Source organism: Citrus clementina, unplaced genomic scaffold, assembly GCF_000493195.1.
Source record: "Citrus clementina cultivar Clemenules unplaced genomic scaffold, Citrus_clementina_v1.0 scaffold_5, whole genome shotgun sequence".
Taxonomy (NCBI): domain Eukaryota; kingdom Viridiplantae; phylum Streptophyta; class Magnoliopsida; order Sapindales; family Rutaceae; genus Citrus; species Citrus x clementina.
Genome location: NW_006262201.1, coordinates 17,754,469 through 17,768,785, shown reverse-complemented (window position 1 = coordinate 17,768,785; position 14,317 = coordinate 17,754,469). Strand labels below are relative to the sequence as shown.

Sequence of the window (14,317 nt, the reverse complement as noted above, 5' to 3'; positions counted from 1 at the left end):
ATATTTTTGACATTCATTCTTCACATGTCCAGGCTTGCCACAGAAGAAACAGCCATGCTCGGCCTTTGGTTTCTTTGGCTCTGGACCCTTAGAAGCAGCAACTTCACCCTTTTTCTTTCTTTTGCCCTTATCTTTAAAAGTGCTTACCACATGTGCATATTCGATTTTATCTTGCTTCAATCTCTCTTCTTCTTGTACACAAAAGGAAATCAGTTCATTGAGATTTCGTTTCTCTTTCTGACAGTTGTAACTGACTTTGAACTGATTAAATTGTGCTGGGAGAGAGATAAGGACCAAATGCACAATCAAATCATCAGATAGGTCGAGCCCTAATGCCTTAAGCTTAGAAGCAAGATGAGACATCTCCATGATGTACTCTCGAACGTTTCCCTTGCCTTTATACTTCATTGAAATCAAGTTTGCTAAATGTGTACTTGTTCAGCCTTATCGTATTTTGTAAAACGTTTCTGAATTTCGGTAAGAAACTCATTAGCACTTGTAACTTCATCAATTATAGAACTCCTAAATACTTCTAGAATACTGCGCTTCATGATCATAAGACTCATCTTGTTAGATCGATTACATTTCTCATATTACAACACATCTTTAGATGTACTATCATCAGTGAGTTCGTCCCGCTTAGGGTGTCTGAATGATAAGTCTAGATCCATTCAGCCTAAGAGAATCATCATATTCTCTTTCCAATCCTTAAAATTAGTCCCATTCAGAACCATGACACTATTCATATTTGCAGATATAGAAGTAGCAGACAGAAAAGCTGAATAGAGAACAAAAATAAATAAAATATAAATAAATAAATGCTCACATTAAACAATTCAATTAATAATCTTTAAAAATTTAAAAGCAAATTATAACAATTCAAGATACCTAGCACAACATTAGTAACAAGTCTTTGGACTATAATACTAACTGTAAATGGTACTCTTGTTACAATGATCAAATTTTGACAATAAATTATGTCAAGTAATGAACCTATCTTTGGATTAGTACATTATTCACATGAAGTTATCTTAATAATCGTCACAAATTTACCATCACAAGTGTGTGTGCAAGTAGGCCGAATATTAACCTTCCTTTGGGTCGATTAACATCCGCAGGAATTAGACAAACACAAACATCTAACACCCCAAATAAACTAATCTACACAAGAGATATCACTTTGGTGACTTCCTACTTTAATTAGTATATTTTCAATGTTAGACCAATAATTAACTTATGTTATAAATCATTTTAATTTAAAGATTATAAAACCAGAACCGAAATAATTAATAAAACCGAAACTGTGGCTAATACAAACTTCAAATTAAATCATTTGAATTAAATATTGAAATTTTAAAGCTGAAAATATGGCCACTGCAGATTTGATCTATTTGATTTAATCCCTTTATATATTAAATCAAATACAAAATATGCTGACAATTTTAATACAATTGAATTTGAATTCAGCAATATTAAAATTTAAACCGAAACAAGGAGACATGGCCAAAACAACAGACATGTTATCATTAATTAAGCTGAAACAATCAAACATGACTAGTTGGCTACTGTAATTAAATTGTTAAATAGGTCTAATATAATATCTTATTGAACCGAAACCGAAACGTGGTCTAACCATAACAATTACAAAATTCCAAGCAAAATGATATTAATTAAATAATATAATTAAAATTGAAACTATGGAAGTAAAGCCACTACATACTTAAAGCAAATTATTGAAAACATAACCAATCCAGATCATAAAGCATGGCCATTCTAACTAAAATCAAATTTCAATTCAACTAAAAAAAATGAAATCAAAACATTAAAAATAATGGTCACCGTAACTTCATTCAATTGATTCGGAACAGAGACATGCGAATGAAGTCATGAATTCATATGATTTAAGCAAAAAAAAAAAAGAAAAAACAATCGCAATTAAACCAAAAACTGAACATGGCCGATACGAAATTAACTTTAGAACACTATTAAACCAAAACAACAACATGCATAGCCACCAAAATGAGAATCAAAGCATGATTTTGAAATTGAATCCATGATTTCACGTGTTCAATCTATCGGTTTCGTTTCGTCATAAGTCCATCAAAACCAATTTTAATTATTCCCGATAACCGAATCATGCATGAACAGTTTGATTCGACTATAACCATTAATAAGAAATTAATAACTCAATAATCTAATTATGGATGAGGCTTTGATACCACTTGTTATTCCCTAAATCTTCATAACATCCAGATTAAATTACTGAGAAATACGAAAGCGGAAGCATACCTGAATCCATGGTGATTCGTTGTGGTTCTTGAGTGTAGGAGATGAACTTCCAATCTTCTCTTTTCTCTTGAGTTTAGAATTCTCTCTGAGAGGATTAACGAAATTACAGAGGATGATGAGAGATGGGGGACCATAACCCATTTTTAATTAAATAACGTGATTGGCGGTTTTCTAATGAACCGTTCAGCAGTTATTTATGATAATTATCACTTCAGCCCCTCATTAAAGTGATGATTAAATTATGGTATTTATGCATTCAATCCATAACAATTATACCCTTAACCATTTAATTAACTTCAAATAGATCACTTAATTTTTGGCTTATTAAATAATAGCACACACATTTTATTTATTTCATGTGTGGCCCCAAATTTATTAGATTAATATAAAATTAATCTAACATTCTTTCTTTCCAAATTCTTTTATCGAAAATTTTCTATCTTGGTCTTAAAGTTCTAACTCATTTTTATTTTGAAAAAAAAAATCTTCCAGAAGGCTGTGATTATACCAATAAAATTGCGGGAAATATTACGTCCCCCATTACTTAATGACAAGTATTGTGCTTTTCAATATTTAAATATCGAAAAGCTTCCATTGCAAAACTTGTGGATTGCTTGCTCTGCATTTCCCCACATGCGGAGAACTTATCAATAAAGTATGATCAATATTGTTGGGAGTACAAGGTTTCTTTCTAGGTACGCTGTATTTTTCATTTATGAGAATTAAAGACTCGATCCATATCATGAAGATGTGATATGATTGTATCTTAGTAAGTCATTATTTTCACTATGTTTCTGCCTTTCTTCTTAAAAGGCCTAATGTTGACTGAGAACATTTAAGTGAACATGATTCTTATTATATAACGCTAGTTTTAAAAACAACTTATTCTTTCATTTGTAGACACCTTATATAGTCATTTGTGATGAATAATCATGTAATTAAACCAGCGCCATTTAAATTTTGGAGATGCTAATGCTATATCAAAATCTTATGTCCTGCAAGTCCTTGATGAGATCTTATGTAAAATTAATACTTAAATTTCTACTTGTTAATTAGCCTTGTATTGTCGGTGGATTTTCATTAAAGGATCCTGTAGGAATAAATTTTTAACTAAACTTACTTTTAGCATTGTTGAAGCATAATGTTTCTAAAAGCATGTAAGTTTAATATAATGGTCATATTATATTGTTAATGTATTTATCTTCAACTTCATTTTCAGACTTTATGCTAGATAGTGTGCCACACACACACATATACTTAATAGATGTTGCTTACTGTTGTTTGTTCTCGTATAAGAAGCCACTTATATCTGGAGGAGAAAGCACTTTATATCGGTGCCATCTGTTCCTCTCTCATGTTGGCAACATTGCATAAAGGAAGTTAAAACTGAGCGCTCTAGAAAATTTACAGGAAGAGCATATATTGATGTACAAGGCTATTCTTAAGAAGATGGAGAGATCTTGGAGAAAATTGATGATCTTTGGAGATCTTTGTATGTGTAATGTGTCAGATGATAGTGATGAGAACAATGCTTATTGATATACAAAGTTATTACTCTGAGGATGGAAGCACCTTGGAGAAGATTGATGATCTCTAGATGTTTTTGTGTCTGATGGTAGTGATGAATTTGATAGTAGCAACTTGCATGATTTTATTTGAGCTAGCCTATATTTGTTGTTTTTGTGTCTTGGGATTCTAGTAGCCTTATCGGATTCTGTTGCAATGGTCACTAGCCCTGTGTGATTATAACTTCAAAAGAACCAGTTCATCGTGTACCATTTCATGACTTCTTTAATCTAAGTCTTAGACTTTCATTTTAGCGTACAGTTTTGATTTATGCTTTTATTGGGTGCTAAATAGCAAACAATTTGGTTATAAAGTGGTTTCCAATCCTTTCCTCTATTAATCCTCGAAATGTTTTACTACCTAGTATAAATCTTAGAGCTTGAAGTTCAGTTTATTTGATCCTATAGCGATTGACCAGTTGTGATTTTTCTTGTGTCAATGAGGTTGTCAATTTGGGGAAAAAAAACCTAAGGCACTCGCTTATGAATTAGATATGCGGAACAATAAGAAAGGATTTACGCTAGGTGGATAATTGTTTGTGAGGCAATTTAACAAGGAACAATATATAAAAACTATCCGTTTTCATTTAAACCATATATAAAAACTCTCTGTTTTCATTTAAACCATTGATATTTTAATCATTTCCGTTTTTGAGTAATTATATACATTTATTGGTTCCTTTGTGGCCGAGCTTATTATTTGCATTCTTTCTAGAGTTGCACAGGATTCAATGCAATAAGTTGAATCTGACTTTATTGAATAATACAAAAAGTCTCCCTTGCATGGCATAATTTAGCCACAACGTCTCTCATCTTCATCCGTTCAAATGGAGATTCCGTTAAGCAGAAAACACTAGTTCTAATTATGGCAATCAAACACTCCTCCATTTTGTTCGCCATTACCTCCATCAAAAATGAAGGATCAACAGTCTCCATCCTTCGTTAAATGTTGCATCGGTTGGTCGCCTTCCGGTAAACATCTCCAACAGCAGAATTCCAAAGCTGTATCCATCTCCAGTTATGGACGCTTCGCTGCCTATGCCATACTTTTAAACATGTTGATTCATTGTGTTAGTTTCCAAATGAATGCTAAGATTTAGTAACTGCATAAATTTTTTTAAATATATAAGTATGTCAAGATGTCCGCATTTTAAAAATTATGAATTGACCTACAAGACAAAATGAAAAAAAAAAAACATGAATTCTAACGTATTAGTTTATCAGGGAATTGGAGTTTGTATTTTTCTTTTTTATCTTTTAGCATTGTTTGTATGATTTAAAAAAAGATGGACATTTGTATAAGAAAATGATGGGATGTGTATGTATGATGACACAACTTAAAAGTAATTTTTAACTTCCAAGTATAAGAGTGTCTTGTTGTATTATAGCTCGGTGAGTCCGAAGTCGATCTATAGAGAAAAAATTTAATTTGTTTATTTTATTTTATCTAAAAATTAAGAAAAACTTAAATATAAACAACTTGATTTAAATAAAACTATGAATTAGTTAGGGTTGTGGATCTACTCTTAGAAGTAAATAAAACTTAATAAATTCCTTTCGCCTTTTTTTAGATTTATTTCTCAAAAGATTAATTATATAAATTATTATTATTATTATTATTATTTTCCCTTTAATTTTATAATGGATTAAATATTTATTGTGCCAAAATTTATTTTTCTATAATAAGTCAAAAAACCATTTTACCATACCTTATATTAAGATATTAAGAATTTATTGTGCCAAACTCCCTTATTTGTTTACAATAAATCAAAATTTCAAAATATAAAATATGTATAAAATTAAATAGAAAATAATTTAATTTATAAAATTAAAAATAGAATTTGATTAAATCATATTTATTTCCTAAGAGTTTCACCTTCCCCTAACTATTATTATTTAGTTAAGCATAATTGAAAAAAGAATTATTAAAATTAAATTAAACATAATTAAAAGTAATAAAAAAAAACTTAAATTGAAAATAAAACTAAATTTATTAATAAAAATAATAATACAAAATATTACAAACACACTTGAAAATAAAGATTACAAGGAGATAGAGAGAATTTGAGAAGAAGAGAGATGATTAAAAATATAAAAATGAGGCTCTATTTATAGAAAAATAAATTTACAATCCAATGCTTTACGGTCCATCATAAACTTCATGCATGCGTTCTTCACAACCATTAGATCAAGATCCAACGGCTGGCCAAATTTCAAAAGTCAACATCACACATGGCATAATTTGACTTGTCTGATTTGGCCAAATAACGGTTGAGATTTGACCAGTTAATGGTGGATCGGGTCGACCCGAATACAAAGATTCGGATTCTACAACTTGCTTCACCAACCATTGCCACGTGGCACAATCATGGCCATTGAATCATGAATAGTTGAGATTTAGTCAAAATTGCTAGCTATCCCATGCACTCATATCTATTGTAAGCTCATTTTATCATCCACTCACTATTCGGTCAATGGAACAAGTCAAGTTTTTTTACACAAGCCCAATTTTAAGCCGATTTTGACTCATCTTAAGATTTTTGGACTTCCAGAATCCAAATTTGATCTTCATTTATCTGTTTGGAGCCTCGAATTATGTGAAATTAATATTTTACCTAATATACACATAAAATTAGATATATTTAAAACATAATTAATAATTCATATATTACATAAGCACAAATATAAATTATAACATAAGCACAAAATAACATTATTATCGCTTGATAATTAAAATTTTTTTAATACTAATCATATGACATGAAAAACTTACCTAGAGCAATATAGCCAATCATTCCTTTTATCCTAATTAAGCTTGATGGAGTTTTACTAGCAATATCAAGTTGATGACTAGAGAAATTTTGCTAGTTCGAAGTCAACCACATGGGCGACCATGTCATGATCTAGCAAAACATTGCTTGGTTTTAGATCTCCGTGAATCGTAAGTGGTCGACAATGGTGGTGAAGATATTCAACTGCAGAAGCCATATCAATGGCTATGTTCACTCTTTGAATGAGACTTAATTTGCAGACTTCAGGATGATCATTGCTTCGGTGTAACCAATCCTTTAAACTTCCATTTTTCATATACTCAAAAACAAAAGCCTTGAAATCAGCCCCCTTAGAATCTATACTAGAGCAAATAGTGATGATTTTGATAAGATTTCGATGGCGAATATGATGAAAAGTCAAAAATTAAAGGGGCTCACATGTTGGATTTATTTTGAGTGCGTTGAACCCGCATGCTTTTCTTGACAATTAATTGGCAAATTGATGGAAGAGTCAGATGCATTTCTTTTGTTTTTCAATTCGGCGCTAAATTGCAGGGCTTTTACCAACTAATTTAAGACTTTTTGTAGTGAAGCTCAACTAAAAATGGAGCTTCATTCAGAGAGCAAAATGCATCCCAAAATTTGAGATCTTAAGAGAAATTGCAAGTGAAGCAATTGGAGAGTGTGTGTGAGAGTGCTTTAGGTGTATTTGGATTTTGGGTAGTAAGGTTTTATTTACTCAAATTTGTACTCTAGAAATTTTTAGTAATTCAATTATTTTTCTCTTACTCCCGTGGACGCAGGTATATTGCCGAACCACGTAAAATTCTGTCTTTTATTTTTCTGTGATTATTTGGTGCACTTGATTCTGCATTTCGCGCACAGTAAGTGGTATCAGAGCCAACGGTTCGTACTTAGGGGGATACAATACTGTTCACATATACGATACTATTCTGATATACAGTACTGTTCACGTACGATACTGTTCACGAATACGATGGAGACGACCATTTGTACTTGGGAGACTGTCTATTATAAATAATGTGTATTTTTGTATGTATAGGAAAGTTCTGTCAAAAAAGCAATAAGAGGTTACGGAGATTGGGTTTTAAGTGGGATCATTGTGACCCTTCAATTCTCTTGGAAACTTTCCTGGTGCATTTATTCACGCGAAATTAACATCATAGAGACTGTTTTTCAAGTGGAAATAGTTCGTTGAGAAAAAGGTAGAATGTGAAACTTTCAGAATTAGAGAGGGATCTATCCAGACTATTTCAGAAGACACTTCAAGTGGGAGACGAGATTTATCAAATCGTCATTCAACACCTATTATAGGAGGCCAAAAGATCAATATTGAAAAATTTGATGGGAAAATCAACTTCGGCATGTGGAGGCGTGAAGTTATAGATTTCGTTATTCAAATCGATCTCGATGTTGCTTTGAAAAATAAAAGACACTTGTATGATGAAAAAACTTGGAATCGTATGAATGAGATAGCCTATGGTCAGATCAGATCTTGTTTGACTAAGGAGGTGAAATACTTGGTGAAAGATGAGGAGTGTACGATGACTGGTGGCGTACATTGGAGGAGAAATACTTGCTGAAAAGTCCTGAAAATCGCCTTTATGTAATGAGCCAAGTATATGTCTCTTGAATGAAGCTTAGGGTGTTAGTGCACGATCATGTCTCAAGATTTGAAAAGTTACTTACTGATTTGAAAATTCTTGATGAAGATATTAAGGATGAAGTCAAGGCTATGATTCTGTTACACTCGTTGCGAGAGGAATAGAGCCATTTTTTGACTACCTTGATATATGGAAAAAACGTGATCATCTTCAAAGATGTCTGCACAACATTAACCAATTTGGAATTTTGAAATAATGATAAACATTTCGAAATAGCATCGTCTGAAGCTTTGTTTGCCGGAGAAAGGACAATAGAGAAAAAGAAGAAGCATAATGGAAAAAATCCTCGATCCAAATCGAGAAGTAGAAATATAACTTGAGATGAGTGTGCCTTTTGTCATGAGAGGGTCATTCGAGGAAATATTGTCCAAAGGCTCAAAAGAGAGATGAGAAAAAACCAGCAACAGCAAACATGACACGTAAAGATGAGTACTCTAATTATTCACTAAGTATTATTCATGCAGCATACGTGGCTAGTTCAAGCAAGTGGCTACTTGATACTGGACCAACCTGTCATTTGTGTCACATTAAAGAATGGTTTACAAATTTTCGTAATCTAGAATCCGGTGCAATTGTGATGGGGAACGATCAACCTTGTCGCACAATGGGGATATGAACAATTCGGCTCAAAATGTTTGATGGAATGGTCAGAGAACTGAAAGAGGTTAGATATTTTTCAACTTTAAAGAAAAATCTAATTTCTGTAGGTGCTCTAGACGCTAAAGGCTACAAGGTTACTATTGAAAATGACATAATGAAGTTCACATATGGGGCTATGGTGATTCTGTAAGGGGTTTGGCGTCACAATTGTACTATTTGAAGAGAGATACAACTGATGAAGCAAATGTTGCAGAGGTGCATAGTGACACCACCAAGCTATGGGATGTACGATTGGGACATGCTGAATAGAAGTCTTTTCAAACTTTGATGAGACATAGACTCTTAAAAGGTACCAAAACCTGTAAATTAAAGTTTTGTGAGCGTTGTGTAGTAGGCAAGAAAATAAGGGTCAAATTTGGTACCGTTTATCACGATACTCGTGAGATCCTTGAATATGTTCACAGTGATGTATGGGGACCAACCAACACTACATCAATTAGTGGAAGCCATTATTTTATGACATTTGTTGATGATTTCTCTAGGCATGTGTGAGTGTACATCATGTGAGCAAATGATGGGTTCTAGGGATTTTCGTGAAATGGAAAAAACTGGTAGAAACTCAAGTTGGCAAAAATATCAAAATATTGTGTTATGATAATAGAGGTGAGTATACTTCTGATCCATTCTTGCAAGTCTACTAAAACGAGGGTATTAAAAGAAATTTCACGGTAAGACATACTTTGTAACAGAACGGTGTGGCTAAGCGTATGAATCATACTTTGCTGGAGAAAGTACGACCTATGTTATCTAATGCTGGTTTAGATAAAAAAATTTGGGCTGAGTTGTGAGTTACGCAAGTCACTTAATAAATTGGTTGCCTTCTGCTGCAATTGAAGGTAAAACTCCTATGAAATGTGGTTTAGAAAGCATGCATAAGACTATGATTCCCTTCGTATATTCGAGTGTCCAGCTTATTATCATATCAAAGATGGTAAACTGGATCCTCGTGCTAGAAAAGATATAATAAAAACTTTGTGTAGTAGAGATGTCATGTTTGATGAAACTTTAATTATGAAAGCTTCAAGTTCTCAGCAGGTGGAGAACAAGACCACAAAGGTATTGCAGTGGGTAGAATTTTATGCAACTCCATATGTATCAGTTAGTTTTACATCAGAGAAGAGTTCAACTATAGAGAAGACACCAGAGTTGAAGAAGAAGTTGTTTCTTCTGATGTCGTACAAAATGAAGAAACAATTGATGATGTAGATAATGATGATTCTATAGCAACAAGAAGGCCAAAAAGATAAATAAAAAAAAAAATCTGAATGGCTTACTAAAGACATGGTGGTAGCCTATGCACTATTAGTTACTAATTATGACATCCTCAACACTTTTGATGAAGCATTACGTAGCAGTGAAAGTGATCAGTGGAAGTTAGTCATAGGGGAAGAGATGAAATCTCTCCATCAAAACTAAACTTGGGAACTTGTAGTGTTACCAAAGGGGAAAATGGATATTGGCAATAAATGGGTCTACACTAAGAAGTAAGGATCTCTAAATCAATCAACTCTCTGATACAAGGCAAGGCTCGATGCAAAATGTTTTGCTCAGAAGGAAGGTATCGACTATAATAAAGTTTTATCTCCAGTCATAAAACATACTTCCATTCGTATCCTACTTGCCTTAGTAGCTGAATATGAGTTAGAGTTGGCTCAATTGGATGTTAAGAAGACGTTCTAACATGGAGATTTGGAGTAGAAAATCTATATGACTCAGCCTTGTGGTTTCAGAGTTGCTGGAAAGGAGAATCATGTGTGTAGATTGATTAAATCTTTGTACGGACTGAAGCAATCACCAAGGCAGTGGTACAAAAGATTTGATCAATTTATACAAGGGCAGAAATTCACCAGAAGTGAACATGATCATTGTGTTTACTTTAGAAAATTACTAGATGGATCTTTCATCTATTTGTTACTCTATGTCGACGATATGTTTATAGTTTTGAAGAATAGAGATGAGATCGAAGGATTAAAGAAGCAGCTAGCTTCTGAATTCGAGATGAAAACTTGGGTGATGCCTAGAGAATACTTGGGATGGAGATTCGTAGAGACAAGAAGAATGAGAGCGTGTGGTTGACTAAAAAATCTTATTTGAAGAAGGCGCTAGAAAGATTTGGTATGGATGACAAAACTAAACTAGTATGTGCTCTTCTAGCTCCTCACTTTAAATTAAACTCTTCTTCATGTTCTTATTCTCAAGAGGAATACGATTCCATGGCTCCTATTCTATATGCTAGTATTGTGGGTAGTCTTATGTACACTATGGTGTGCACAAGGCCTGATATATTTGAAGCCGTTAGTATGGTTAGTCGATACATGCATAATTCAGGTAAAGACCATTGGTTTGCGGTGAAGTGGATTCTCTGATATCTGTATGGAACAGTTGATGTTGGATTATAATTAAAAAAGAATTGTGATCAACAATGTGTTAGGTATTGTGATTCTGATTTTGCTGGAGACTTAGATAAGCGAAAATCAACAACGGGCTGTGTATTCACATTGGATGGAGTTCCGGTTAGCTGGAGATCAAATCTACAATTGACAATTGCTCTGTCTACTACGGAAGTAGAGTATATGACAGCAACTAAAGCTGTAAGTGAAGCTATCTAGTTGAAAGGCTTGTTAGGAGATTTGAGAGTAATCTAGGAGAACATTGTGGTCTTCTGTGATAATCAAAGTGCATTATTCCTTGTGAAGAATCAAACATATCATGCTTTGATGAAACACATAGATGTGAAATATCATTATCTGTGAGAGATTATCGAGAACAATATTGTGTTGTTGAGAAAGATCGATACCAAAGATAATCCATCAGATATATAAACAAAAGTAATTGCTGGAGTTAAGTTTCAACATTGCTTAAAACTAATTCAAATTCTTCCAATGCATTGAGTTTGGAGAATTTTGAACTACGGTTGTCTTGATCCCAAATTTTAGGTACGTAGGCAATCACAGAGATTCAACCACTTTGGGGATGATGATCCGTTGTTAGTCGGCTCAGATTTGGCCAAATCTTCCTTGAGGTGGAGAATTGTTAAAAAGTCAAAAGTTAAAGGGGCCCACATGTTGGATTTATTTTGAGTGCATTGCACCCGCATGCTTTTTCAATTCGGCGCCCAATTGCAGGACTTTTGCCAACTACTTTAAGACATTTTGCAGTGAAGCTCAACTATAAATAGAGCTTCATTTAGAGAGCAAAATGCATCCCATAATTTGAGAGCTTAAGAGAAATTGCAAGTGAAGCAATTCTAGAGTTTTGAGAGTATGAGCAAATGGAGAGTGCATGTGAGAGTTCTTTGCGTGTATTTAGGTTTTGGGAAGTGAGGTTTTCTTTACTCAAATTTGTACTCTAATAATTGTTAGTAAGACAATTATTTTTCTCTTGCTCCCGTGGACATAGGTATATTACTGAAGCACGTAAAATTTTGTGCCTTTTATTTTTCTATGATTATTTGGTGCGCTTGATTCCGCATTCCGCGCACAACAGAATATTTCTCAATGCTTCACATTCAGCCACAAAACTCCTAAAAGCTTCTTTCTGCTTAAGATTTATCACTTTTATTGCAACTATCATTTCGTCTTCACCCAAAATCCCCTCGTATACAAATCCAAAGATTCCTTGACTAATCATGTTGGACGGTGAAAATTTACATGTTGCCTTACTCAGCTCTGCATAAAAAACTGTAAGAAAATGTTTTTCCATGGGCAGCGTATCAATAGATTTATGTGCATATGTCCTTTTTCGAGCATAAACAATAGTAAGGCATGATGATAAGAGTAAACATGACACTAATATTGGAATGAACACTTTGAGAAGAATGATTTTTGGTTTTCTTGATGCTTTAGATGGGTAGGATGGTAAATGCAATTCATCTATACCTCCACAAAGCTTCTCATTCCCTTGGAGTAAAATTTTGTATTTATTACTAAAAGCTCCTTTTGTTGAAACCTCACCCTTAAAATGATTATAAGAAAGATTTAAGAATTCCAAGAAAGATAGATTTTTAAGAAATTTCGGAATCCGGCCAGACAAATTATTCCTTGAGACACTTAACTCTTTAATGCTTTTCAAGAAACCCAAAGAAAGGGGAGTGATGCCATGAAAGGAATTAATTGAAATATCAAGATATTCTAAGCTTACACAGTTTGCTTAGAGTAACAGGAATCACACCAGAAAATTAGTTGCTAGATATGATCAATATTACAAGATTCTTCAGGTTGCCTATTTGTAAAGAAAGAGAGCCATTTAGATGATTATTAGATAGATCTAGGAAAGTGGAAGTGTTATTATGCCGAGAAGTTGTGGGGGCAAGACTTGTTTTGGTAGGCGTTGAACATATTCAAATTTTGGCAATTACCAAGAGATGAGGGTATATTACCTTGCAAGATATTTGAGCCCAAATCAAGACTGGCCAGTTTAGTAAGATTACCAACACCAGAGGGAATGCTCCCTTCTAAAAAGTTTCTAAACATGTATAATTGGTTTAGTTCCATAGTGAGTGCAATTAGATTGACAAGATTTCTTATTCCAGGAGGTACTGTTCCAGATATTTGGTTTCCTCCTATGCGGAACTGAATCATTGTTGATGAGAGATTTGCTCTAGGATGAGACAGCTCTCCTCTGAATTGATTAACAGTTAAACTAAGCACTTTCAAACTACTACAGTTCGTTAGAAAGGTTGCAAAATCAAGATCATTGGCTGTCCCCATCCCCAATTTGTTCTGCTCCAAATTTAGCATTAATAGAATCTTAAGGCTGCTAAAGTCAATTGACACTTTCCCATTGAACTGATTGCGGAAAAGGTCAAGGAGCTGAAGATTTGAAGCATTAGACAATGAATTAGGAATAGAGCTGAAAAAATTATTTACAATGATGCCAAGCTCTTTAAGGTTTGGAAGATTGACAACAATGTCAAATGGTAAACTTCCATTAAATCTATTTAATGTAAGAAAATCGACTCGAGGGAAGAGATATTACAAATTGATTGTCACCAATGTGGAAATCAACCAAGTTTCTGAGTAGGCCAAGAGATATCTAAAGGGATGATAATAGGTGTTGCTTATTATTGTTTCAGTTCTCTTATAAGAAGCCGCTTATATTTGAAGGGGAGAGAACTCTATATTGCCACCATTTTGCTTCTCTCTCGTGTTGGCAGTATTGAATAAAGGAAGTTAAGATTGAGCGCTCTAGAAAATTTCCAGGAAGAGCATATATTGATGTGCAAAGTTATTCTTCTGAGGATGGAGAGATCTTAGAGAAAATTGATAATCTTTGGAGATCTTTGTGTGTGTGATGTGTCAGATGATAGTGATGAGAACAACATTTATTGATGCATAAAGGTATTACT

General features: G+C 33.4%; 1 pseudogene; it reads right to left on the bottom strand.

The window, feature by feature from the left end:
* Positions 1–671: 671 nt before the first annotated feature.
* Positions 672–13,679, bottom strand: LOC112097991 (annotated as a pseudogene).
* Positions 13,680–14,317: the final 638 nt, after the last annotated feature.